Source organism: Pleurodeles waltl, chromosome 10, assembly GCF_031143425.1.
Source record: "Pleurodeles waltl isolate 20211129_DDA chromosome 10, aPleWal1.hap1.20221129, whole genome shotgun sequence".
NCBI classification, from domain to species: domain Eukaryota; kingdom Metazoa; phylum Chordata; class Amphibia; order Caudata; family Salamandridae; genus Pleurodeles; species Pleurodeles waltl.
In genome coordinates, this window is record NC_090449.1 from 340,899,564 (window position 1) to 340,924,335 (window position 24,772).

Consider the following 24,772-nt stretch of genomic DNA (forward strand, 5'->3'; position numbering starts at 1 on the left):
GGACTTCAGAGGGATTAAAGCCCATATTTAAAGGAAAATAACACAGCGCCATGCTGCACAAAAACTGGCAGAATGCAGCACACATAGAAAAAGCAAAAAGCGAGGAGGAATAAAAGTATTCCTCCTCATTGTGCCTTGCTAACCCTGGGGTGGCGTTAGATTTTGGCACTGCCTCAGGTTTACGAAAGCTCCTAAATCTGAGGCAGCATCAAAATGCAATGGGTGTTGCTGTGGCACGCCCACAGCAACACCCATTGCACGCCCCTTACACGCAAAGGGCTGCGTGTGAAGGGGCTGTATTTACAAACACCTTGTAACGCCACCTTGTAAATAGGGCGCAGTGCTTTACGCTACTGGAGCGTCACGAAAAGTGACGCTCCGGTGGCACCAGGGACTCATAAATATGCCCCTTAATTTACTATTCCCACTCCAGTCTGTGCAACAGTAGGGAAAGTGTTGGACTTCAGAGGGATTACATTTACTATTTCTGCTCCAGTCTGTGCAACAGTAGGAAAAGTGTTGGACTCCAGAGGGGTAAATAATAGCTACTATTCCCACTCCAGTCTGTGCAGCAGTAGGGAAAGTACTTCACTTCAAACAGATAACATATATTAATAACCCTATTAAGAGACCAGAAATATAGAACTCCTATTAAGAAAATTATTTACATAAAAATAAAGACAATTAAACAATTTACGTGATTACTAAAAAATGTAATAACTATTTATGAATTTTAAAATGTTACTAATATAATATTTATTTAAGTCCTCACACTATACTCTCACAGTCCTAGCAGTCCACACTTGAAATATAACTAAAATAAATAAGTATAACACAATTAACATATTTAATAATAAATTAAAGAACTATTATTAAATTAATAATGAATTGTTAATGAATTATTACTTAAATAACCTCCCACCATATACCCCTACAAACACAACGGCCTGCACCTCATATATGTTAAAAAAATATAATTATTACACAATTTACATAATTAATAATCAATTACATAATGAATAATAAATGAATAAATAATTGTTAATTAATTATTACTTAATTAACTTCCCACTCAATACCCCTACCAGCCCAACAATCCACATATGAGTTAAAAATACAAATGTTACACAATTTACATAATTAACAATCAATTAATCAATAATACATTAATTATTAATCAATTATTACTTAACTTCCCTCCCTACACCCCTACAATCCCAACAACCCGCACCTAATATATAACTCAAAAAATATAAAAAGTACACAATTTACATCTTGAATAATCAGTGACATAATAATAATAATAAATTAATAATTAATTATTACTTAATTAGCTTCCCATCCTGTGCCCCTACAAATGCACAACCCGCATCAACTCTATAAAATAATATTAGCAATTAAATCAAAAATTATGAATCACTTGAAATTACAAACTATATTTAACAATATTGTCAACAATTATACAACAATATTTAACATATAAAATTAATATATTAATTAAAAACATATAAAGATAATAAAAGACAATATAGTTTAAAACTGTATTATTGAAAATGATATTAACAACACAGATATTCTTGAAAGCTATATTTCTTACCTAAACAAATGTATATTCTTGTTGTATTACAATATTCTTATCCGATATTTCTGTATCTCCATACTTAAAACTCAATATTTTGTCCAAATACAATTCCGGAAGTTGGCGTGATATACTAAAACACTTTGCACATAAGTGAAGTCTTCCAGCTTAGTTTACAGCTAGGGTGGGTACAGTGAGTTTATTTTCCATATTGTATTTTCTGAAAATTGCCTATTTGATTTTAATGCATTTGGAGACCACAAACTTTGAGAACCTACACATAATTTGGTATTTAAACACTGTAATATTGAGTGCAACATAAACCCTCAGTATCTATGTCTCCTCTCTTAGGAAGGCAGCTTCCACGTTTCCCCAATCTTAACTCGATGACTTGTCCGACTATAGCTGTATCATGACAGAATTCGAGAGAGGACTGTGGCAATCTGGCATAAAACCACAAGGATCACTGCCAAGTGCTTTTTATTACATACTAGTCAGGGTTTCTGCCCAGCAAGACAACAATCAGTGTGATGAAGAAGACATTCGGGATCACAGACTAGGAAAGCCCTAGCTACTGGTGCTCTTTAATTGGATGAATGCATATGAGATCTTACTCACTTTCTCTCTTCCTGCAAGGCCAGAACCTTCACTGTCCTGGAATGGATACCACCTTTCTTTCTTCCATCTTCCAGATGAACACCTCCAGATCCAGCCCTCTCTTAGTGATCAGTGGTGTGCCTAGGAATTCATACTACCCTATGGTTTCTAATCACTGTATGGAACATCTGGTGGTCCTCATCACACGGCAAATAACCTTTATTTACGAATACAACAATGATACACAACAGTAGCTGAAATTGTCATCAGCCAGTGACCGTCACCATCCGAGAGCATTTTGAAATATAGGATGAGACATTGATGTCTGATTTTATTTATATCTGACCCACCCCATCAAGACAGTGTTTGTCTTCATTGACATCGGCTCACTCCAGCCTAAGATCCACCACTAACTCTCCAACATTTCTCATGAACTGGGCAAAGTCACAGCAATTCTACCTGGATTCTAGCCTGTGCTTCAAAGACAACATATGCAGAAGATCGCAGACCACCTAGATCTAGCAGGGCCTTCACTGACACCAATCCCCAGCCTCCACCCAGCAACTTCCATGGTATGCTTCAAATCCAAGTACTCTCTCAAATCAATGTGGGCAACACCACCCAATGATCACACTTCTCCAGTGAAAGCAGTCCTGAACATAGCTGTCTGTCTGCTTCACTGTCTCTATGTCAGATCACACTCATTTTGTCTGGTTAATTTACTCACAATGTGTTATGCGATTACGCAAAGCATCGCTACACTTTTTTCCATCTATTGTTAAGACCTGGAATGTTCTTGCTTTCCTTGTAGGTTCTCAATCGACGTATATGTAGAGCAGGGCTCAATGTAGTGCTATTTATTGGCTGCTAACTAAGACCAAACACAGAGATTTTAAGTGGGTAAAAGGACATGGACTATGCTTTCAAATGCCATCAAGTGCTCTGCCTTCAAAGAACATGACGTGCTGTACCCTCAAAGGCCTCAAAGCGCATTGCCATCAAAGGACCCACAGCTCTCATATTGTAATTATAACTACATTTATATAGCACTTACTACCCCTGATTAGGCGTTGAAGCGCTTTACGCCAGGCAGCACGCTCCTCCGGGACCCAGGGTTTGTGGTTGTTCCAGTGCTGGTAGTTACTGTTCGTTATAGGGATTAGTTTTGTGCACTGAAGTGAACCATTCCATGCATTCATTCTAGTGTGCTTGTGCTACACTGACCTCACAGGACTTAGAAAAGATCATTAGTGGGCAGTGCCGGTGTGTGAGTCGACGGAGATGGGTGGGGGTAATAGGAGTGCTAGAGGCGACGAGGCATTGTTAGTTTGCAGGGGCATGACTTTCAGGGAAGGAGAAACTGTGCTGTTTGAAATGAGTGGGAAAACTGCAAAAATACATTAAAGATTAATGCGCACACGTGTGTGCTCAGAGAATGTGGTGCTCAAAGAGGTGAGGCATGGGAAGGGTGGAAGGAAGCAGAGGGTCCATCAAAACTAAAGAGGGTTTGAAGCAATGCTCAGGCTTCACTCTGGATTTCAGAAAGATTACATGCAATTTGAGCATGTAACACTGTGAAAGAAATATTACTTGCATGTTCCCATGCTCCAGCACTAGTGTTTTTCTCTGACCAGACAGAAAGTTATGTGATGTGGCGTAATGGTGTCATTTCGGGTACTTTGTACAACATGCAATGTGGGCACTTATTATGCAAGATTACACCGTGGTAACAACACTTTGCATGGCCTATTAATTACGTATTCTACATGCTTGCCATTCAGATGCACAACTCCTTAATCAATAAAGTCGATGACTCTCTCAGACCATTTAGCCTATGTCATTCATGACTGCCTAAGCTGGGATGTCTGGTGCGATGAGGCTAACTTCAAAGGAAAGCCATTCTACAGATTAAAAAAAGGAGGGGTGGATTTAAGAAAAGTGGCGCTGCACCCAGAGCAGCACCACTTTTTTTGCACCCCCTACCGCCGCCATGTGTGCACCGTATTAAAAATACAGAGCACCATGGCACAGGGTAGGGGGCAATAGCGTCATCATTTTTTACGCCATTGATGTACTGTTCTGGGTTAGTGCCAGAATTTTAGAGCTAAACCTGTACAGTACATAGGTGCCCACCATAATCGATGGTGTGCCCCCTTTTAATTCCTGCTCTGAGCAGGCATTGAAAGTAGCCACAAAAAATGACGCAAAGAAATCCTTAAGATTTCTTTGCGCCATTTTTTCGGCCCCCTCTTCCATACATTATGCCTGGCTCAGGCATAATGTAGCTCAAAGCAGTGCTTAATTTGTCAATAAAAAGGTTCTGGTGCCCAAAGCCCTCCTCTTAAACAGGCGGCTGCTGCAATTAAATGTGTGAGCCATCTCGGGCCTCTTCAATCCATATAAAGCCACTCCCTGCCCCCTTCAGCTCACTCTTGCAGGTTCCTACTTTCTCCCTTTGTGACTCTTTTTCATTTTTCCCTTCCACCCTCTTTCCCATATGTGTCTTTTGCTCGCAGCAAATGCTTGAGGCAGAAGAATAAGCCCCGGACCTCAAAAATAAGTGCTGGTGCTGAGCACCGGAAACAACAGGCACAAATAAGCACTAGCTCAAAGGGTTACACATTGTGCCACTTTGTAAATCTTGTGCGTCGATTTTGGTCTCATTGGGCCACATTAGCGTAAAAAAATGACACTAATGTGGCGAAAGGAGGCGCTAGGCCTGCTTAAATCTCGGCCTGAATGTTTTGTTACATTATTAAAGAAGGCTGGTTATGAGCGACATTGCCAAACTCACAATATCTGCCACGGCTTTAGTCTCGGATCATAGGAACGCCGATGGCCCTGGTGTACTGGGATCTCTGCATGCGCATACTCCTGCCTGAAAGGCACGGTTGAAGTGATGGCGGGAGGCGGTTATGATGAGCATTTGTTCCGGGGAGGGAAAGGGCGTGACAAGGGCGCCTGCACCATCTAACACAAGCATGGGAATGACTCTCCTATTCCCGTGCTGAGTAGCAATAAACATCCATAATTGGGAGCGGAGGGCCCTGTGCAGTACTAGGACCGGGTGCCACTGCACATGCTGCACCTGTGATAGCTCCACCTATGAGAGGAATCCTAGTGTGCGGCCCAGGTCCTTATGGGGCTGCAGCCTGTCCTTTCCCAGCACTGTCCCGGCCACCGGTGGAATGATTTTACCGAAGGACCGGCCCAAGGAAACGTAATCCAAGGAAGAAACAACGCAGAGGCCTGGAAGCTCCAGTTCAGACAGCAAACGAAGGGGGAGGGAAAACGGGGAGATCAAGGTGTGGCTTGTAATATAAAACAAAGCTGCAATTAGTATATTTTGCATATATTTACCAAATAAAAGCACACCACTACATGACTGCCGGACAGGTTTTAAAGCTGTATGCACCCATATGTGATGCATCACTACATTCATATGAAAATATGAGCCCTCTAGTACACACATACATGCACATCTGCAGCTGTTTTAGCTCCCTTCTGACCTATTGGCCTTTTAGTCATGACTGACATCTCTGACAATAAACCAAAAAATATACTTTCCGTTTTATGTATATGTTTTTTTAAAGTACAGACAGGGAAATAGTTTCCTGCAGGATTTCTCTGTAAAAAATCAGTAAAAATTGAAAATTGGGAGTCCTGCTTCAAAGGAAATGCCCTTAGACTGTTAAAGTCTCTGTCAGCTGCAGCACCGTGGAATCATCTTAGCCTCCAGCTTTCTCTGTGTTCCAGACTGAGGGTACCTCCTCGTACTTGACCCTGCCTCTTTATTTACTGAGGGTAGCTTTATTTCCGCCCCGTCGACAACTGTTAATGCTGAACATTTAAAATTTCTTGAAAAAAAAAATAGTTGTACAGCAAATTCCTCCTCTGTATTTTTTTAACCGTAAATAGGCATATGTGACACTCGTCTCAAACTGAAGTGCTTCAAATAATAGGGGTTACTATTATTCGATTCTGTGGTACTTTTTCATCAACTCCGTGAGAATGAAAGGCTGAGTCATCCTTGCCAGGATGTTAGAACTTGCTATCGTGTCTCGGTCGGAGTCTCTTACTTTAAAAAGGCCTCAGCTGCCCTACTCTCCTTTACACGGTAGTCACCGCACTTTCCATCAGTACTACTGCACTTTCAGTGGGACAGTTGGGCACTGCGGTGCCGCTGCACTTTGGCTGGGACAGTAGGGCACTCATGCGTTACTCTGCTTTGATAGGACAGTAGAGTTTTCCAGCGCTACTGTAGCTTGCATGGGACAGTAAGGCGCTTCTGACCAGTGCCCCTGGTGCTTTAAGTGGCACAGCTGGGCTCTCCAGGGATAATGTGCTTTGAATAGGACAGTTGGGAATTTTGCTGCTAGTGTACTTTGAAAGGGACAGTAGGGCATCCCAGTGCGACTGTGCTGCTTTAAATGGGACAGTAGCACGCCCCAGCGTCACTGTGCCTCGAATGGGGCAGCGTAGTGTTCCAGCATTACTGTTTTGAATGGTACAAGAGGGAACTTCTCATCACCGCTGCCGTACTTCAGATGGGCACTGCTACTGTGCTTTGAGTGCACATGGGGCACCTCGCATCATTGCTGGAACTAGAGGAGACGTCAGAGTTTGTAAGTATTACTTGGGGCGGCACTTCGAGGGCCAAGAGCTGCCAATGTGTGAGTGCGCGAGGTTTTGGAGTCGAGGTAAATACAAGGACACTATTTAACGCAAGAAAGAAATTACAGCTAAGCATTATCTTTTGGCACCCCCTGGTGTAACTGTGAGGTAAATTCCTCACTTAATTAAATGTAGGCAACAGCAATAAATCAGCTGATCCCTAGTAAAGAGAATGAATGAAATATCCTGGTACCTTTTATCCTGGCAGTTGCCACGATCACAGGTCATTCTTTGTAAACGTAACTGATATTGAAAAGCACTGCAATTAATATGAATTGGTAGTTCAAATCTGCCCATGGGTGAGATTATGAACATGATTTGAAAGACAAATTCAAAATATTCCAAGAGAAATAACTAAGATTGAAAGGAGCTGCACCCCTGCCACAGCTGTTGCGAGCTCCCTGAGACCAGTGAATGCGATGAACCCCAAAGCTGGGCATTTGTATCTAACCTTTCCATTCCCCACTTTCATTGCCAGCCAAGAACAGCTTGCAGCTCTCCACTGCACCGAGTACTGCCATTCTGATAGTATTACTACAGCTCGTTGGTATGGATTATGGAAGTACTTTTGATACTTTGCTCCCGCTGACACTTAGCGAAAGTCTAGTAGGTTTTCTAGCGAGTTTGAGTTTTTCTGCATTTATTATGTAGTTACGTTGAGGCTTCCTCTAAAGTTCTTCTTTCACCACCCAGGTGGCCTCTTGTCGCCATAGAGCAGCAAGAACCATAGCTAGGGCTGGTGATGGATTCACAAGGACATAGGAGCGAGGTGAGTGTTAATCTTACACCTAAATGGAAGATGCGAAGAGGAAATGCATTCCACAACTAGGCGGCTTGGGCACCTACTACTGATCCACCATGACTGCCCCATCCATCTACATTCCTTGAATCTGAGGAGAACAGACGCCTTTTCCTCATTGAGAAGAGATGTCTGTTTAGAAAGTATTCAACAAACTCTTCCACGAGAAGATACGAACAGACTGATGTGAAGCCCTTTTGGCAGTATTAGTCTTATGGTGTTTATAGTTCATAATATAGATTAGAAATCCACTTCCTCTGCCACCTGTAAAAGGCAATCTTTCTATGTGATTCTTTTTTTTCTCTGATGCAATCGCAATTTTGGGTTCATAGTCTAACAAATTTGCACTATACCACACATTCCTGTAGTGAGATTTTGGCACTCCACTAGTCTATACTTAATGAGCTTGTGGTGCTTGTATAAAAAGCATCAAGCTCTGGCCAAGCAAATGACAACTGACACCCAACAATCAAGAGAAAAATGAAAAGTGCTTTGTCTTACACCCATATGCAAAGATATTCCTAGATCAAATTCATTTTACTTTCACACTAACTCACAGAAAGTATTTCTAATCTAAGCACTTCAGAAATGTTCTACTTACCACACACAACCAAAAAACAACAAAACCAGACATAGTCACAAATAGGCCTTTTCTATCCAATTGATGGTCCTCCCAGTTCCCAAGAACGATAGAGAATACGCCACAATGGCATATAACAGAAGTGCTGTAAAAATAAAAATACCATAATAGATTGCCAATAATGATGGTGATGACCGGATAAGTCACATCCAGCCAACCCTTGCGGTCCACCCTTTCAGGGTGCCCATAGGTTTGGTGCACTCACGTGCTGGGTAGCTTGTACAAGCAACTTCAGAGAGATCGTGTTGCCAAATCCAGCATCACCAGGCAGCAGCACTTGGACAACTCTCAAATGCATTTGGGGCACCATGGAGCCAGGACCTCACTGAAAACCTTGTCATTCTAAAAATTAAAGCCGAGGTGTCAGTGAATGTATAATTCCTGACACTAACTAAACTCGAGAGTGCACTGGTCACCAGCAACGCAGATTCGATATTAACATATGGTCTAAAAGGCTGATTGATTATAATGAATCACCACTATGTCATTTTGCGCCATGAACTGGGGTTGACGATGGGGCCCACCCCTCAGGTGGACTGCTATTGCAGATGTAACTTATTTTAACTTATGAAAGTGAGACGCACCTTACCATCTGAAGTCTGTGGAGCTCCAGGCTCCGCAGTCCAGGTTCTGGTGTAGGCTACCACACCTGAGGTGAACGCAGTGCAGCTAGACCTTATCTGCTGCTACATTTGTGCCAGTGACTGCTCCCAATGCTCCTTGTGGGGGACTGTGGCTTACTTCCACCCCAGACTCTGACCTAGAGCAAGAGAAAGAGTGTCAGAATAGGCAGATTAAAGGAGGAAGATAAGGATAAGAAGACAGTGGAAAGGGAGCAAAGCAAGGATCAAAAAAGCAAGAGCGAAGTAAAGAACCTGAAAGGTCTAGTGGTGGAAGAAAGAGGCATGAGGTAGATTGAAGACTAGAAAGCCTTGGTAATTTCGCAAGCCCAGATTTCAGAAGCGTTAGCAGTGGGCTACTATGAGAAATGCTGGAGCCCGGCACTTACTACTTTTTTACGAATTAAGTACTGGTGTTCCTATTTTGAATCTGCCATTCCAGAGAGCAGTTTTCCATGAGGTATTAATCACCAATAGCTGCTACTTCCACCACATCCCTTCAAGTTAAAGAGCTCTGACTTTCTGAAACTTGTCATCTTGAAGAATGGTTTTACTCATATAGCAAGGGCTTGCTTATAGATAAAGTTGCTATTGCGGTGACCAGGGGAACTCCAGGTGCAATGTTATCAAAAAGCAAACTTCTATGAATCTGGCCTTTATGAGCAGTGTTCTTCACTGCTGAAATTATTTGCCACTGCATCAAGGAAAGTTATCTGATTTGCTCAGCTTCAGACACTGATGCATTGAGAGCCATGATCTGTGGGAGGCGTCTGTCTCAAAAGCTCTGTGGACGCGATTCTCTAAGGATTTGGGGGAAAAGTCAGAAAGTTGATCCTGCAAGGTCACACCTACACTTGATCTGAAATTCAGACTCACCCGGAGTACTCCTTGGTATTTGTTTTTTTGTTTTTTCAGCAGGGAAACTATTTTTCCTCATTGGAAAATCTATTTCCCTACATCTCAAAATAAAATGGAAGCCTTCATTTCTACCCCGGAAAAGCCCTTACTCCTGCCCTTCACAGGACAAGTTTTACATGCATCTCCGAGGTGGGGAATGTCCCACAAAATGGTCTCCTCCAGGTTTGCATCTTCCCCCTCCATTTTGCAAGGCCAAACATTAGAATATGTCATCAATCCTGCCCCAACCCAAAACTTGTGAATGTAGCAACTACACCATAATAATGACAGAATTCTGTAATCACAGCTACCACGTGTGAAAACAGAATTCTATCCCTACTGATACAGTGATCAGAGTTGGAGTAATGTGTTCCCAAATGCCTATATGTGTGCATGCCTCCAGATGTAGTTTGTAGTGCAAAAATATCTGAGAATCGGATCCAAATATGTCTAGCAGTTGTGTAAAGCAAACCTAATTATTATTCAGCCTAGTTGTTGATTACAGAGACCATCCTTAATACAAATAATACATTACCAGGGACATCAAACAGATTCTAAACTAAAGGAAGTGAGAGCATTCCATCAAAAATGCCGACAATCCCTAATCTTTGAGGCCAGGGGCCAAGTGTATCATTGAACAGGCCACATGACAGCACAGTTTAGTGCAACAATATCCAAGAAGGAGTATTAATTCTGCAAATCATCGAGAAATATTTATAATATAGAGATGGGTCTTGAAAGGACCACAGACCTCCATCTCTACATTCAGCTTCTTCAATGTTCAAGAATTGCAACCCTGTTCCCTAAAAGGACCGGGACCACAATACTCCAAAAGCATGTGTCACTTGGCGTAACAGTTATGTAGCAGGCAATGAGACCACTGATCGCTCCAAAACCCGAGGCACACTGACATTTAAAGAGTGGAAGCTGGCCTTTAAGGAATCTGTCCCTCAAGGAGGCTGTCCCTCAAGAAGAGCTTCCTCTGTGGCCATTTGACTATGACGGCCATAAACTTTCAAAGGGTATCTACTGCAGGGGCTTTCATGGGAAATTCCTACATTCATTGCAGCCTCTAGCGAGGAACAGATAATGCCCTTGTTCACCCCTTTTTGCGATTTGCAAGGACTCACAATTCTGAGCGTGGCTAACCAAAATAATAGTTGCGACTCACGGTATTCTTTGATCTATTAGGTTTCTGTATTTATCCCTTTCTGCCCCTACAAAGCCCACCACATAACGCAGTACAGTTTGTGCGTTTACTCCAAGATAAGCAAGCATCATTTTGAGGGAAGAGGGGCCCCATTAAAACTTCAAGGTGAAATTCGTGCATATCCATGGAGTCCGGCCGGGGTGAGCCGTCCTGTGTCAGTCTCTTCACAGGGTGACATGTCCGGATGGGTGCATCACTTGTCCTTCAAAAGAAGGGGCCTGGGCATGCCTGGGCATCCCTCCTTCCCTGCTGTCACTCTGTAAACAACCGCCATCAACTAACAATACCCCATGTGGGCAAGTAATCAGCGGCTCTTACCCCTGAATGCAGTTTACTGAGCTAAACCTGGGAGGTGCGGGTTAAAGGGATCGTTCCAGAAATATTAAAATAACAGAGCTCCCTAGAAGGCGGCACCAGAAAGGCGCATCCTTAATCTGTTTCCCTGCCCCGGGCTGGCCTGCTTGAGTCTGTACGAAAGATACAGCGACCGATGTCCTAATATAAATGTTTACTTTGTATCTTTTATGGTCAAATGTTGAACCGAATATAGATTTTGAAAATAAATGAATGCCAAAATGTCTTCATCCTTCTCAATGGCCTGCAGGGGCTGCATGGTTTAAAAAAATAAATTAATACTTTAAAAATGTTGTTTTACGAGTTGCCCCTGCGAAAAAAACAGGTACCTCATTCGATTAATTTAAATATTCAGGGAGCTAATTAACTTTGTTGCAAGTCGTTTAAATTCCTCTGGATAGACACAAATGCGCAGTTATTTATAAATCAGTTATTTCCAACGTTTAGTAGGCATGGAAACCGAAGAAGGACTAGCCCAGAATAAACACATCATGGGGCAGTTGGACACTGGACAGTCAAGCATCCAGTGCCCACAGGCAGCAAGCAAGGCGCACAGGCTAATGTTCAGTTTCCCACCTTGGAGCATCACAAATATTCATGTAAAAATATTGTAATGTAATAATCTGAATGGTCTTCACACATTCAAAGGGATCTGGCCAATGCTCTCTATTTTACAAAAGTAAAGGGCAACTGTTGCATGAATGTTTCGCTGCACCATTGACGCTCATTTGCGTCATGATGTTTGAGTTGCAAAGCTTTGAGGAGTTGAGATTAAGCTGGTACCTGGGATCTACAGAGAAGAAGCACATTCTGTCAGGATGAATTGAATTTAAAATTGCAGAATCTCCTAGTCCTGGACAGAGCTCTAAAGCAGCTCTGGATTCTGTTTGAAGCATTTACGAAATTTAAACTACACTGGCGAAATTTTGTATTACATAATCTTAATTAATTGAGCCTGCAGGAGACTGGTTCACACAGAAAAAAGGTCTCCCCAAGAGACATTTTGATATGACGTTTTTTTTAATATAAAGTATGCCCACGGCATGAAGGAAGTCACGGGAGGTATTGGTGAACCACATTTTGTGTAATTTCAAGAATTTTTCATCAAATTGCACAGAATTACAGGAAACAAATTACGCAATTCCACACACCCCATCTCAGTCTGCTAAGAGCGCAGACCCTTCACTTGTCCAGATGAGTAGGTCCGCCAGTGTCAAGAGAATGCATCTTAAACTTGTGGTGTCTGGTGGTAATAACCGGTGATTCCGCAGCAAGGGGGTAACACAAGCACATGCGGCATCTCATAGGGTGAGCTCACCTAACCGTTCAGGGGGCCCCTCGATCCCAAAGGGGACCCAATTTAGGCTACTGCTCCTGTGTATATCTGCCCTCTTACGCACTGGGAACTTGCAGAGATGGACAGCTTTTACGTTGCATCAGATAATTTCCCCCCCCTTGACATTTTTCTGAGTGTGCTTAAGCCCCCTGCCTGCCGCAGGGGATCATGCACGTTCCCTACTTTCCTCGGGGAAAGCCTCTAGCTATCAGTACCAATGTAACAGTATGTGGTGCAATCCTGACAAAAGCACAATGGACCAGATTTATCATTGCATTGTGCTGCCCTTGCATCAAGCATGGGGTTGCAAGAGCAACAGAATCCTTATGTCAGAATTACGAAGCAACACACGGTCACCTTACGTGACCCTGCGTTGCTTTGTAAATATTGAGTAACTTAAGGCAGTGCAAGTCTCGGCCTTGCCTTTCTCTTCCCTGGAAAGGTGATCAATGGGTGGAGCATGGGTGTTCCCACACATCCACCCATGGATTGTGGGGCAATCCCAGCTATACCAAGAATGAAAGACCTGGGAATGCGTCAAAATGCTACACCTTCCCAACAGAGGCGCAACAAGAAAAATATATTTATTTCTCTTTGTGGTTTTCTCTTTCTAAGTGGACTGCATTCTGCAGCACACTTAGAAAGAGGATAAAAAGTCTTTAAGGATTGCTTTTGTGCAGGAAGGTGATGCTTCCCCTCACAAAATCAATCCTGCCTGCAACACAGGCACTCTTGCACCATGACGGAAGGATGCCTACATTGGTGCTAGGCTACACCCAGTGTACTAGCGAGAGCAGGAATGCACCACATCTTGAATGATATGGCACATTCCTTCTCTCTCTGTTTGACACAGCACAGCAAATCTGGCCCTATGTATCTGTTTATTCCTATCTGCACCCAGTCATTTACTTCAGTGGGAATTTCTGCGACCACTAACCTTCCAAACATGGCTGCAGCAGGTATTTCACCACATGAATGTCTGCAGCCAGTGACTGCCTCACTCCCTGCATGATTCCAACAACTGACCTTCCAAAAGATCTAAAGTAGCTCAGGAACTCCACACACCGCATCCTCCCTGGTTGCAGCCAGTGACACCAACATGAAGGTCTGTACTCCACATTCATCGCCAGATATTTATTTGGGGTCAGTAACCCCTCCTCTTCTTTCCCTTGGTTAATCCCTAGCTGCAGCCAGTGACTATGGAATGTCTGCAACTACTAACCTTCTAAACATGACTGTAGCAAGTATTTCACCATAAGCATGTTTGGAGACCATGAACTTCTCCCAGGATATTTGTAGTCAGCACCACCGGCCTGTCATCAGCCAGTGACTGCCCCCACAAGTCTGTAACTAGTAATCCCTGAACCTGCATGTCTGCAGCCACTAACGGCCTGCATGTTGGTTTCGAATGGTCCCTTGCATGTCTGCAGCAAGTGAACCTCATTCCTTATTTGTGGCCAGTTTTCCAAGTCAGTTTCAGTCCGTGAATGACTCCCAACCTGTCAGCAGCCAGTGCCAGCCTGTAGAGTGGCAGGGCCCTTCCTTCACACATGCAGCTTATCTGAGCAATACATGCTGCCTCGCTTATGCAGCTTATCCACTGTTCTGCATGCTAGCAGCAAGTGCCCCCTGCATATACACAACTCATCTTTTCACTTGTATGTAGATTGTACCCCGCACTTCAGATTTGACCATGCGTCCACTTCAGTGCTGAGCCAAACTCACCTGGGTTCTGTGGTTGGTCCTGGAATCACCACCAGGGATGCCCGTGACCACTGTGATATGTAGGGGGAGAAGCAGGAGTCCCACAAGCAGCAGCAGCTCTGCCGTCAGCTGCAACATCTTATGAATCCTCTGACACAGAGTATTCACACTGAGTACACACTTACACTTAACACACACACTCAGAATAATCAGGAACACACTGCACACTGAACACACGCACACACACATACTGGAAGGAAATGCCTCTTTTGTATGGTCACCCCCACGTTTTTTGACTGATGCTGCTGCTTTCTCGACTCTGAGAGTGCACTAAGACCTGCTAACCAGACCTAAGTGCCAGGGCTCTGACACTGAAGTGTATATCAAAATGGCTGTAAAAAGTTGGAAATGGGTAACTTGCCTGTATGTCCTCAGTAAATGGTACCCAGGACATGTAAGTTAGAGGGGTGCACCAGGGCTTGCAGCACTGATTATGCCATCCTGGAGGTCCCTCAAGTTTAGCAATTCCCCATGCCTGCCACTGCAGACTGGTAGAGCAGTCATGCACTGCTAGCCTGACTTTGCCATTGGAAGCAATGGCAAAACCACCACTTCCCTTGGACATGTATGTAAGTCACCCTCTGGCAGGCCTAGCGAGCCCTAAAGGCACGGTGCAACGTATGACACAGGCAGGACATGCTTTACATATCCTTGCAGTAAAACATGCAAAGGTACTGTTTTACTATGCAAAGACTTGGTCATCCAAAGTAGGCATCCAAGGTTTCAAACAACTCATTAAATTATGCCCAACTTGCCTCTCAAGTCGAAATTAATGTAATTTTTTGCAATGGGCAGCTTTAGCAAAGCTGCCACTTTGTTCCCTTTAAAGCTCCAGTGCCTTCCCAGGCACACAAGGAGCCTACTCCACAAAACAGCTTTCTGGCCTCCTGGAGTGACATGCTAACGATGCCCAGGAAGGAGAACAATGAGAGATTACGTGCAAGGGAGGGGTCATCTCCCTCCTGCAGGAAGCCTCTTGGGTATTAGCCCCCAAAACCAGGCTTCAAAGGTGAAGCAGCCCTTGAAGGGCAGATGTGTAACACCAGGGGTGAGGGCTTCTCCACTGATGAGGTAGACAGGCTGACACAGTAAGCAGAAAGGGGAAGCCAGTTGCCAAACCTGTTTCCAGAGGGTCCTGTAGCCTTGAGGTAGCTACAGCCCGGGAGTGGGCTAGGGAGGTCTGTACACCAGAGATGGGCCTCACTATCTTGGGAGTGGGCAGAATGTTGTATCCTGGGATAGCCAGATGCTACACTTCATAGGAAGTGGTCACCAGGTGAGAGGGAACCGGGCAGCACATTGGCTACAAAAAATATCCTGCCCTTAGGGCACTTTCTGGGTACAAAAAGCAAGGCTGGCACCCAGACCTCAGATCTTGACCGACTCAAAAGAAGGTTCTGAAAAAGGACTGGTGGCTAGCGAAGAGAGGCACTGTACCTTTCAGGTCCTGCTTGAGGAGAAGCCGTCTCTGGAGCCCAGTGAAGCCAAGAGACCTCCAAGGGCCAGCTGACTGGGCTCCTATTTGCAGCCCAGGGACACAACAGCTAAAGAAGCCTGTTGGGACACGTTGGTAGCCCTAAGTCTTCAAGCCGTTTCCACCACTGCCATGCAGCACCGAGGACCAAGACCTCATGCAAAAGGTTACACCAGAGTTCGGTGAGCCAAGGTCCACTGTCGGAGAGTTGCTGAAGCCTCAGAAGGTAAGTTATCGACTCGGGAAGGATTGGCCTATGACTGTGACAATGGGCAACTGGTAGTCCAGTGGCAACAGGACTATAGCAAGGCCATAGGGAACGTCATGGGATGTCAACCCTGCAACCAGGACCTCTCACCATCATCATGGACTGAAGAATCCCTGCAGGAAGACCCCTGTTGACCGCGTCCCATCCACAGCATTCTTAGAGCATCTTCAGCACCCTTCATCCCTTGCATCAGGACCACTCCATAGGGATCCATTGCAACATAAATAAAGGCCTTTGAACTTTTGAATGACTGCTTCTCCTGTGAAGGTAACTGTTCTTGTGGACCTTGCTGGTTCCCTGCTGGAGGTGGTCGCCCCAAGTACTTCTAACTGATCACATTGACACTTACCACACTGTCACTTCCCTAAGTTTTGTTTGAAAAAGTGTCCAATTTGTAGACTTTGCCAAGGCTTGTTCATGGTTTAGTGAAACTGCAATGATTTATAATTGCTTGTAAAATCACTATCTCCAGAACTCTCCAGTGGATCTTTTTTATTCTAATGTCTAAATTCTTACAAAAATACAACCTATTTGTATAAGTTGGTGTCAGATTACTTGAGTTTCATGTTGATTTCTTCTTCAATTTTTTTTGGCACTGTTTAACTGCTTAACACTTGTTTCTCTGTGTAAGCATTGGTGCCCAGTACCACATCTACCCAGAATAGAGGTAAGGTATGACAGACGAAATCCAAGTGTACTAAATGGTATGGTAAGTGTATTACACGGTGCAGTTGCACTATCACACCATATAATACACCCCATTTCCTTGTAAATACATATTACAAATCATCAGAATAAACATGAACACACTGCACACTGAATAATCACACAGTACATGCATACACTTAGTACACACACACTCAGGATGAACATGAACACATTGCATATTAAACATCCACACTCAGTACTCGCACACAAACATAGTACAAACCATCGGACTAAATATGAAAACACTTAACATCCACACTCAGTAAACACACACACCTGGAATAAAAATTAACACAATGCACACTGAACATCCACACTCATTACACACTTACACTTAGTACACACACACTCGGAATAAGTATGAGCGCACTGACCAACCCAGACTCACTACACACTTACAATTAGTATCCACATACTAGGAATGAACATGAACACACTGCATACTGAACATCCACACTTACTACATACATACACTTAGCAAACACACATTCAGAATAAAAAAGAACACTCTACACACTGAATATCCAGACTCAAGGGCTTATTTCCAAGCCCCTGACACCACCGGTGCGTCACTTTTTATGACGCTCCAGCGGCGCAGAGTGCAGACCCATATCTACGAGGCAACAAAAAGCCCCTCTGCGTGACTTTTTATAGCTTCGTAGTTATAGTGTAAGGCAACACACTGCAAGTAGCTGCATTGCCTTATGCTGTGTCAGGGGGCGTTCCATGGGAAGTGCACTGGGTTTTCCCATGCAACACCCATGGGTTTTGAGGCATTCCCGGTTTTACAAGGATCTGTAAACCTGGGAATGTGTCACATCCTTATGCCTCCCCAGGGAAGGCGTAACTAGGAGAAATATCTTTATTTCTCCTCGTTTTTTCCTCTTAATATGCGTGCTGCATTCTGCAGCATACATGGAAAGAGGAAAAAGCCTCCCAGGATTGTTTTTGTGCAGGAAGGTGTCCCTTCCTACACAAAAGCAATCCTGCCAACAACACAGACACCCCTGCACCATGGTGCAAGGGTGCCTGCTTTGGCGCTAGGCACCGAATTGTTCGCCGGCTGAAAGGACAGGAATGCACCATATCTCATAAATATGGTGCTTTCCTGCCCTTTCCAACTGGCGTAAGGCAGCACACCAAAAAGACTTGCGGTGCTGCCCTATGCCAATTCATTGTGAAAATGCCCCACAGTTCACACAAAAGCATAGTACAAACCACTGCAATAAACATGAACAAACTGAACATCTACACTCAGTACACACACACACACTGAATAAACATGAACATACTACATGCTAAACACGCATGCTCAGTACACACTTACACTTAGTACACATGCACTTATAATAAACATAAACACACTGCACGCTGAACATACACACTCAGTATACACTTACACCTAGAACACTCACACTCAGAAAGAACATGAACACCACTGCACACTGAACATCAGCACCCAGCACACACTTAAATGTAGTACACACACACATTTGGAATAAACATGAATACACTGCGCACTGAACATCCATACAGAGTGCATACAAACTTAGTATACACACTCCTAATAAACATGAACACAGAAAACACTGAATATCCGTGCTCAGTACACACTTACGCTTAGTACACACTGACTCGGAGTAATCATGAACACATTGCACACTGAACGTCCACACTCAGTACCAGTGGCAGCTGCCACCAATCAAAGGTGGTGAGGCGGGGGGTGTTGGGGGAGGACTGTCGGTGGTGGGGAGTCAAAAAAATATATTTTTTAAACGCACCTGCGGCTGCCTGACGCTCCTGCTGCCGGCCGCCTCCGTGACGCTCCTCTCTTCCCGGGGCACAAAGCACAGGCTCCCAATCCAGGTACTGCTCTCATGCTAAAGCAAGCATGAGAGCAGTGCAGGGTTGGCCTGAGCGTGCTGGTTTGGCGCTCGCTTAGGCACAGGGAGCCTGTGCCATTTCTCCAACCCTGCTGTGTAACACAGCAAGTTGGGGAAATGTAGGTTGGCATGTCAGGTTGGCTGGCCTAAGACGGCTAGCAAAACTGACATACACACTTACAAGTGCCTGCCAATCCTCCTCCCTGCCATGGCACAGCCCTAGACTCCCATGGCTACTCCCATGGCTCAGTAGACAGTCTCACTGCCTCACTGAGCAGGGGGGCAACACTCCTCCACTAGTACAGAGGAGCTGCCCCTGCTCAGTACATACCAGTAGTACACATACTCAGAATAAACATGAGCACACTTTACACTGAACATCAGCACTTAGCACACATGCGTAGTACACACAAATTCAACATGAACACACTGCAAAATGACCATCCACACTCAGACAACACTTACCACACTTTCACTTAGTACACACACACACTTGAAATAAACATGAACACACTGCACACTGACTATACATACTTATTACGCACATAGACTTAGTACATACACACACTCAGAATAAACATGAACACACTGAACATCCACAATCAGTACACACTCACACTTAGTACACACACCGTCAGAATGAATAAGAACACCCTGCAGAATGAAAATCCATACTTTGAATAAACATGAACACACTGCACGCTGAACACCCCCACTCAGTACACGCTAACACTTAGTACACACACACAGAATAAACATGAATACACTGCACACTGAACATCCACAGACAGCACACACTTATACCTAGTACACACACACATACACTCGGAATAAACACGAACACACTAAGCATCCACACTTAATACCTACACATACAGAGTGTAAGGCAAGCGATCGGAATAAAAATGAACACGCCGCGTAAACTAGGTTCCCTCCAAATATAGTTCAGCGTCTGCCTACTCCAACTGATACTTCTTTGGTACAAACTAGTACAGCGTGTAACAAAGGTGGGGGCAACAATGAGAGCAAAAAACTATTATTAGTACACACATCGAAGGAGATACTTCACCAGAAGCAACACGTAAAGCCCCCGAACAATGTTTCGCCGTGATCCCTTGAGGCAGATTGCTGCAGGAATTGATGTACAAGCTTACAGAAGGGAAGGCTCTAAGGCCGCCCCCTGCCACACTGGGTTAAGTCATCACTCTTCAGTAACTTGGACATTTGTCTTCCCCGGCTTCCGGTGGCCATTATAATATTAACCCGTCTTGAACGAAGGAGTGGGGGAATTATTGGATATTCCTGTTAGCGGGATTAGCAGGTTAGACACAGATGCTGTTACCCATGGGAACTCTTTTATATTTACTCCCGGAAGCTCTGTGCAAACAAATTGTTTGGGGTATATTATTAATTATATCATTCATGGTAATGCAGAAGTGAAACATCGGACATTCTATCTGTGATTTGGACGCCTCCATCCCTTCACAGCGCCATCATCAGAACCAGAACTCTGTGAAGGGAACTCTGATGATGTCACTGCTGCTCGAGTGATGTCACGAGGGCCAGGGTTCCCGAAGTCAAGGAAGCCTGCACGGGGAGGCCGCCACCGCATCCCTTGCAGAGAGATACAGAGGGAGAAGGCTGTTGAGCCACTGTCTCAGGTAGCAGGGGGCCTTCTACTAATAGCCTTGACTGAATCGGGTTTAGAGCATCAATTATTAATCCTGTCAAGAAGGAAACATTTTTTCGCAGACTCCACTGCCCCGCCTAACAGGCTGGAAACACATAGAATCACCACGGATTAGTGATCTCATAGTGACATTTTGAAAGGTCTTCATTGTGACGCGTCCCTTGCGTAAAAGGCTTGTAACCTGGACTCTGCAGCATTCGGCCCAAGAACAGTAGGTGATGAGGATCTCTGCTAGAGGCTGGAGTTGCTGACACAGAGAGGCCAGCTTTTCGTGGGTGAACCAGCCCCCCAAAAGGAAGAGGGCAAGAATCAAGTTGACAAAGGTGAGCGCATACACCAAATGAACAAGCATTTGCCATGCAACGGGTCTCGCATTTGCTCGAGTTAGAACTATTAGCGTTGTAAATTCCTAACCAGACTTATCTTGCCACATAAATTGAAAGAAAAAAACAAGCGTGATCACGCAATGTAAAACCCAGCGCAATGGTGCTGAAATTGAAAACCAAAAAAACGAGCGCGATCGCTCTATCTAAAACGTGGAAATTAAAAAGATAAAGTAGTGCAGAAACCAGGTTGAAAACATGGAGCCTCGTATGTTTTCAGTAGTTGGCCGGTGGGCTCGAGGAGGGCTTAACACCGGAAAAGGCATGAGGTATTTCACTAATGAAATCAAGCGGATCTTAAAAGGCAAGCCTACAAACCAATGAAAGTGATAGGCGTGACATGGGTGTGGTTAAAAGCCCAATGAGAGCTTACAACAGGTATGGAGCGCTTGTGTGCTCAACCCTAAAAAGGAACTGAAAACCAAACCCGAAATGCAACTTTAAACTGATTAGAAACTGCTTTGAATATCCCCAGATGCCATAACCCTTATTTATGCCATGATTTCTCCACCCTACCCATGACTCAGGCACTGTAGTGATGTATTGGTTTGTATGTAAAAGAAGAATGCTATGACATCAGGGGCAGTGGAATGTTGGGGCAGTGGAATGTTGGGGCAGGCTGTGACTGGGGATTGGAATGTTTTCATATGAAAGGTCAGAGTTGTGCCGGTTTGGGATGGCAAGCTCATGTATCTCTGTCTGTACATTATAACTGGAAATAAACTTTTAAGGAAAGAACAAGAAGAGCCAGTGTACTTACTTCACATGGCGACGAGCAGGATCGTAAAGCAGCAAGCATTGGACTGAGAAAACTGCAATTATTGGAAGGCAACGCTACAGACATCAGACTGAGGATTGGAGAGCAGCTATTTTCGGACCTGCTTTGTTAAAGGCAACTTATTTTAAGCAAGTGAGGGAAGTTTTTTTATTTTTTTATTATTTATTTATTTTTCTCTTTCTCTAATACAGTTGCCGTTTGTTTACTTTGTTTGAGGCGCGTGTGTACTGCTCAAACGTTAGATTTTTCATCGCCTCGGTCCTCGCGTGCACCCCCGCTTGGTTACTGGTTGCCTGGACAACATAATGCTTAATAACAATGTCTTGTGAACATGCTGGTTCTTGCGCTGGAAGTTACATGGGAGCAGGAACAGCGCCCTTTTAATGTTAATTAGTACCAAGTACATGGTATTATTTTTACTATTCTTAATTTTTTAGCAACTTCATTGCTGAAGTTTATCCGGCACAAAGGAAAACTAACAGAAATTATTATAACAGAGATACATGTCTTGCTGAAGAAGTAAGCTAAAGAGTTATATTTTACAGCTATAATTTTTAGTACACCATGTCTTCGAGTGAAGATTATTCTGGTACAGGGACGTCGCTTTCTTTGCAGTTGAGTACACCAAAGGAATTTTTAGCGTCTCCTGGTGAACCAGCTGTACAATGGAAGGAGTGGAAGGAATATTTTTTGAATTACATCGCAAACTTAGAAGATTGCAATGGTTTAATCTCTGCTGAAAGAAAAAAAAGGATCTTAATGCACTGTTTAGGCCCTGAAGGTCTTCGTATTTACAATCAACTACAAAAGCACGATAGAGGCGATGAAGATGTGTTTCAAAGTGCTATTTTGGATTTAAATGATAATTTTTCTCCTGCTGTTTGCATTGCGGTTACTCGTCACGCATTTTTCCACAGGAAACAAGAGAAACACGAGGACATAGAGAGCTACGTTTCTGCTTTAAAACATTTAGCTAGCTCATGTAGGTTTGCTGGTCTACATGATGAACTGGTACGGGACCAGATTGTAATGTATACTAAAAACAAATCTATTCAAGAGAGGTTGTGGATTGAAGGCGAATCCAGTCTAAAGGATATTATTGCTTTAGTAAAGAAAGCAGAATTATCCGAAAGATGTGCGAAAATCACTTTGGCACAGGATAAGAACTTTGAAGAAGTCGTTGCCAAAGTTAGTGATCGCAAGCACAACAAATGGTCCATGGATAAGCAGGATAATGACTTTAAAAAAGAGAAAAATCAAACTTTTGCAAAAAATCAAAAATCTAACATGCCTGATCGATCCAGAAATGAGTGTTTCCGTTGCGGGAGTTCCTTTCATTCTGCAAAATTTGATGGGTGTCCAGCAAAAAATGCTAAGTGTTTGGAATGTGGAATTGTAGGCCATTTTGCTAGGGTGTGCAGGAAGAAACAACTGAAGAAGGTGAACAGTAAAGTGGCCTGCATTAAGGAAGTGGTGGAAGACTGTTCTGATGACAGTGATGAAGACGTAAATTTTAAACTGAGGGGTCACAAAACTGTGGTTTTGAACATTTCAGGACAAACGTCAAACAAACCCTTGTGTTGGATATCATTTGGGGGAGTTATGTTGCAGGTGGCAGCAGACTCTGGTTCCCCATACAGTATTGTTTCAGAATGCACATGGCAAAAGCATTTTGTACATAGTTTAGGGGAACATTTAGAAACCTCTGACATTTCGCCTGAAAGTTACACTGGTGATAGAATAGATATTATTGGTTTTAGATTGCTGGTATTCAAATTTAAGCAAAGAGAAGCCGTATGTAAATTATATGTGGCTAAGGATGGTCCGTCGGTATTAGGCTGGAAAGACCAAAAGAAACTGCATATTGTGCTTGATCCTAACAGTGTAGAGCAAGTCTTAGTAATGTGTGATGAAGAAGACACAAAGAAATGGGTCACACAAGAGTTTCCAGGAGTGTTCAATGGGCAAGTAGGTCAACTGAAAGGCTTTATACATCAGATTAGACTAAAAAAGGATGCCAAACCAAAAATTCATAAGGTACGGAATATTCCGTTTATTGTCAGGGAAGAGGTAAAAAAAGAGTTGGACAGGTTACAAAATTCACAGATTATAGAACCAGTTGAAGCTTCTGAGTGGGTTTCACCTTTGGTTGTTGCGCGTAAAGCTAATGGCAAAGTGCGTTTGTGTGTGGATTTGAGAGGTTTGAACAATAATATCATAGTAGATCAGTTTCCTTTGCCTCGTATTGATGAGATGTTGTCTGCCACGAGAGATGCTAAATGGTTTTCCACTTTGGACTTGTCGTCTGCTTACCACCAGGTTAGGTTGGACTATCATAGCAGACATCTTACAACTTTTTGTACACCATGGGGTTGTTTTTGTTTCAAACGTATGCCATTTGGTTTGGCGTCGGTGGCTGCCGTCTTTCAAAGGTTGATGGCGCAGTTATTTGGACATTTGCCTAATGTTACATTCTTTCAGGATGATATTTTAGTTATGGGAAGTAGCAAGAAACATCATGATAAGGAATTGAGGAATGTTTTGAACATCTTACAAGAAAAAGGTTTGACCGCAGAGATCAGTAAATGTAGATTTGCACAGAGAAAAGTAACGTATTTAGGACATGAGATTGATCATGAAGGCATAAGACCTAAAAAAAAGTTGGTGGAAGCTATTAAGAATGCCCCATGCCCCACATCTAAAGATGATTTGAGATCCTTTTTAGGTCTAGCCGAGTTTTATTCGAAATTTGTAGAACATTTTTCAGCTAAAACCTACCAAATGCGACTGTTACTAAAAAACAAAGTGAAATTTGAATGGAATGTAAGTTGTCAGAAGGCTTTTCAGGAAATTAAGAATGCAATTGTGAGTGCTCCAATGTTGCATGGGTACGATCCAAAAGCTTGTTCTATTATCACTACGGATGCGAGTGGTAAGGGCCTTGGTAGTGTATTAACACAAAGTGACAATGGGGGTAAAGAATATGTGGTTGCATTTGCATCCCGTTCTTTGTCTCCCACAGAGGAAAAATACTCTGTAATAGAGAGAGAAACTTTGGCATGTGTATGGGCATTAGAACACTTTCGGAAATTTGTTTGGGGGCAAAAATGCATCATAC